We start from the raw sequence: 5,248 nt of genomic DNA on the forward strand, positions 1-5,248 counted from the left end.
CAAACTTAAATCCTTATTACACATAACTACGTAATGGTAGAATTTAAGTTTATTGCAGTATTTCTTGATACAAGATATGATAATCAATTAGTGAACCTTAATCAGTAACATCAGCTGCAAAAATAGCTTAAGAAAAGCTTGTTAAGAGCTTACAAAGAGATTCAGAATGTGGTCTTTCATTGTATCAAATAAGCACCATTATCCCTTTCCACAAATATTCAAATAAGCAGCTATATTTTAGGCAAAATTTTAGGACATTCATAAACAAAACGAATCAGATTGGCATGTAATACTTGAATGTTTAATCTCCACTTACAAACATGGAAGAGCGAAAATTGAAGTATTCTTCAAATAGAATTGAAGGCAGTCACATACCCTGTGACTGGATCAATAACTTGAACATTTGAAACATGAAGAGGAGCTTCAACCGTAAAGATCCCACCTTCATGACCTTGGCCTTGCTTGATATGCTTCTTAACCTGCAGACAAGAGAAGTTCATCATTATCAAACACTGTAGTCTTATCCACAAACTTCACTCAGACAACATCACCACACAGATCAAATAATCACAGAAAATATTAATATAATAAAATAAACTTGAGGTCATTCAAGATACTTAATCTAATTACCTGAATATTGCAGGGGGGAGAAAAGAAAAAGCCAAGCAATTATAATCAATAAAGATAACCCATTTCATAAATATCAACTAAAGATAACTATGGAGAAGCAATAAAGAATCAACACAGTCATAATCAAACCCAAATATAGACCCTACTGCCCAACATAATGTTGAATCAAATTGGAAAAACAAAATATATAAGAGGTCACTAATAGGTCTTAGAAATGATCCCTTAAAAAGTCATACAAAGACGGCCCTCTCTTACCTAAAGTATTGTGACCAATTTCGGCTCTGGGGCATTTAATTTGCCATATTTAATTATTCTATATAATTCCAGTTAAAATTTTATATTTATTTATTAATTTTAATTAAAATCGAACATAAACAGATCAAATATTGATTAAGACTATTCAAGTGTGGATTTCTTCTAAGAAATTGCTTGTTACTATAATGATTAACCATTATGTGAAAAAAGATAGATATTACATGGGCATTAATAATGATAATTCATAGTCATACATTATTGAGTCCTTGATATGTGCCTCTACATTAATTTCACCTCATTTTGTAACTTTTTCCACATACCCTTTTCATATAAAGCTAAATTATAAATCAAACTAGCTTTTTTTTTTTCTTTTATCAATAGCTTCATATATGTGCATTATCAAAGAAAGAAAGTTTTTTTTTTTATGATAATTATGAGAATTCCTTGTCTTATAATTGACCTTTAGGATATGAAGAGGATAAGTCAATTTCCAATAAAGTTTTAATAATATTATGTGCAGTATCTATCTATGTAAATAAATCTTGATTCAGTCTAGGAAGCAAAAACTTGAAAAGGGGATTACTTTGAGCCAAGATTAGTAGAGGTACAGTACTAATTTTACCACATTTCTGGAATCTATACTATGCTAGGGAAAATTATGTTTCGATGAATAATAATAATAATGAAAGAGATCCAAGAAAGAAAATGATTTCTCTTTTTTCATCACTAGACATTTTTATGCTTCATTTGCTTAAAGTTTAAGGATAATCTTGATAATTTTTTTTTTTATTGTCTAATGAATTATCCAGAAACAAATTGTTTGTTCATTTTCTAGTTCATGGATCATGATACTACTTACTTAAAATTCAAAAAATTGAAACTAATCATTTTCTAGCTCATGGATCATCGTATGCCATTTGCTTAAATAACAGAAGAGTGAGTTTAGATTGGCTAGAAACTAAGTACAAGGCACAAGCAAGCATTGAAAATAGAGAATAAGAAGATAGTCCAGTCAAGATTCCTAACCATCGAACCAAATCGATATGTAGACAGAATGTCAAAACCATAAGGATCACAATCTACCAAGCAATATGCCGGGAGATGCAGAGTATCAATAAGCAGACGCAAAAACCTAGACAATGTTTTTGCAGATTAGGAGAAATTAATAGAGCTAAAAGTACAAAGATATTCATCTTATTTTATTTACAAAAATAATGAAATTTGTACCTTCTCGTAGGAATATCAGGATAACCTCGACCCTGTAACAAAAAAGAAAAAACAAGACAATACAAGTCTCTCAAATCACCTTTTGAAGGAGCCCAAAAAAACAAGACAATATTAGTTATCAATTGACTAATTTGCAAATGAAACACAACAAAATGCCCAAAAATCTAGCTGAAATGCTAAAATGCCCAAAAATCAAGCTTAAATGTTCAAAAAATCAATCAAAACTTGGGAGTAATAATCAATCAAAAAAGCAACAGATTATTGGGTAAATAAATCATCATCATTCATATAAAAATACCTCAGCCATCACAAGAAAACAAATAATTACCCAATGAAAGCAAAAGATAGATTCAAGCCCATAATTCAAGCCTTATCATATTAAACCATTCACAGCCCCTTAATGAAATTTTATAGTCCCTAAACACAGATTAAAACTATATAAAACGCCCCACAAATTTTAAAGAAATGAATATGAGTAAGGGAAAAAAAAACCAACTCTTTATTAGCAGTTACTCCACGAAAGTGGTGTAGAAGATACTCCAGACTATTTCTCTCCAATTTCAGTACCCTTGAGGCTTGAGGCAAAGAAAAAAAGAGAAAAACAATTCAATAATGAAATAATAGCAGATAAATGTTTAAATAATTAGTAGGTGGAGGCATTTCAAAATTTAGAAGAGTAACAACACAACTCACATATACTAAAAACAAACTCAATTACAAATAACACTTGAAAGCATGCTCTTGTTGCAGACCTAACTTGAGCCAGTCCAATGCAATAATAGCTAAAAGAAATTGAGAAACTTACAATGAATTTGAAGTCATGCAGATCTATGTCAAATTACAATTGTAAAAGGGTTCTTTAATGGTTTCATATGATCACTTAGGCTAAAACATGAAGAAAAGGATTCTCACTAGCTTGTTGGGTTTCTCAAGAATCAGATATGATCAGCCTATCCAAAGCTTCACCTACATGCCTCATTGTTGGTCCCTTCTTAGGACTAGTTTGAATGCAAGCCATTGCAATCTTAATAACTCCAATAATCTCGTCGTCCTTTTCGGCATCTTGGACTAAATAAGGGTCTAAAACATCTGAGAGAGAATTCTTCTCTTCAATGCAGAGCTGAATCCAATGAACCAAATCCATTTCAGAGGAACCTACTTAGACTATGGGAAATCTTCCAGTAATCATTTCTAGCAGAATAACACCATACGAATAAACATCCCACTTCTGGGATGGTTTCACCACTTTCAGTGCTTCCGGGGCAATATAACAAGATCCTAAGTTAGTAGTAGTGGTAGTAGACGAAGCAACAGTAGTGGCATCAGAAGGTGCACTCTTTTGTGGCCTATCTTGTGACTTATCTGTGGCCATTCGACTAGATTGCAAGGTGGGAGAACCTCCAGCAATATTAGCAAGACGACCGAGTCCAGAATTGGAAATTTGGGGTTCCATGTTTTGTCCAAGAAGAATGTTATTAGGCTTCAAATCACCATGAACATATTTCTTGGGGATGGACTCATGGAGATAGACCAAACCTTTAGCAATTCCTTTCATGATTTTTAGCCGAACAGATCATGATAGGGGTGTGAATGACTCTGTTCCAGAACTCCCTGATTACATGAAAAGAAATCAACTTGGTCAAAATATGAATACCACAAGACCCGTGATCAATCAAACTCCAAAACCAGAATCAAAATAATTAAATAATTCATGAGCACAAGTCAGATAATGGGATATGCTGAAACTTACCATGAAGTGAAGTGGAAAGATTTCCATTGGAAATGTAATCATATATGAGCAGCTTCTAATCTACAGACCAGTAGTAAGCTTTCAAAGTTACAACATTAGGATGCCTTATCAAGGGCTCTAAGTCTCTTCCACTGAAGAATTGATGTAAGAATAGACCCATTAAGAAAATTTTGAGACAAATCTAAAGTTTGAAGATACTTGAGCTTCCCAACCTCATTTGACACAGACCCAGATAAGGAATTTCCATAAAGGACCAAACTTTGTAGCCCCCGAGCTTCAAAAAGCTCAATCGGCAAGCTTCCATTCAATTTATTGTTCCTCAAATTCAAATGACGAAGCCCAGAGATGGACCCAAGAGCAGAAGGAAGAAACCCAGCAAGTTTCTTCTTTGGAATACTGAGTGAAACAACTCTAAGCTCCTTGCATGTGACCCCATTCCATGCACAAGGGTTCTCATTAGAAGAGTTCCAGTTACTAAGAGACCCTTCTGGTTCTTGTATAATGGCTTGCTTAAACGACAAAAGGGCATACCCTACACCATTCAATGAACTCACTAGTCCATGCGAGTTGCACATCATCAAAAGAACAAACAAAACCAAAGACACCATTTTTTTCTTTCTTAAATTAACTCCAAATACCAGTAATTTTTATAGTACAATACCTGGCTGGTGCCAAACATATTGCAGATTTAAATGCCAAAATCTCTTTTAAGCCAAAAAATATCACTCCATGCATCACCTAATTCATGTCACTATCTTTATCGACAAAATCCATATACGAAAACTGCTTCTGCACCCATTAAAGAACGCTACCAATCATAAACAAAACAGGAAATCAACCAAAGAACAGAGAAATTGGAAGAGGGAAATCGGAAGAGTAAAAAAAACTGAGAAAAAAAATTAAAATCAAGAGTTGAGGGAGGAAGAATATGCGTTGTGCTAACTGAGGGATGGAGAAATGTGAGTGGGTTTGGGGGATTCGGCGTTTGGGTTTGGGTTTGGGGGTTTCTGCGTTTGGGTTTGGGGGTTTCTCTGTTTGGGATTTTTGAAAGTAAAAAAGGGAAAGTGACAAAAAGTCTACCAAAGGATGCAAGAAGCCAGTGATAGAAGCCATAGATTTGAGGGATGGAGGAGATTTGAGGGATGAAGGAGACCGAAGCAGGGATTGAGTTCGAGGACCGTACGTAGCCGAAGAAGAAAATGGGTCACTATTCTTTGTGTCCGAAATGTGGAAGATAGTCTGAAAAAAAAATGCTAAGTGGCGGGCATTACTTTTATGAGCTAGCACGATATCAAAAGTTTTCTTTGTCAGGCCCTGAACAACCATGGTGAGTGCATCTATCTAAGTCTACACTGCTAGTGGGATCACTGCTCCAGGTGGGATAGA

The 5,248-nt window shown here is 34.4% G+C and overlaps 1 pseudogene; it reads right to left on the reverse strand.

Moving 5' to 3' along the window:
• Positions 1-2,864: 2,864 nt before the first annotated feature.
• Positions 2,865-4,689, reverse strand: LOC133805856 (receptor protein kinase-like protein ZAR1; annotated as a pseudogene).
• Positions 4,690-5,248: the final 559 nt, after the last annotated feature.

The sequence above is a fragment of the Humulus lupulus genome, chromosome X, assembly GCF_963169125.1.
Source record: "Humulus lupulus chromosome X, drHumLupu1.1, whole genome shotgun sequence".
NCBI classification, from domain to species: domain Eukaryota; kingdom Viridiplantae; phylum Streptophyta; class Magnoliopsida; order Rosales; family Cannabaceae; genus Humulus; species Humulus lupulus.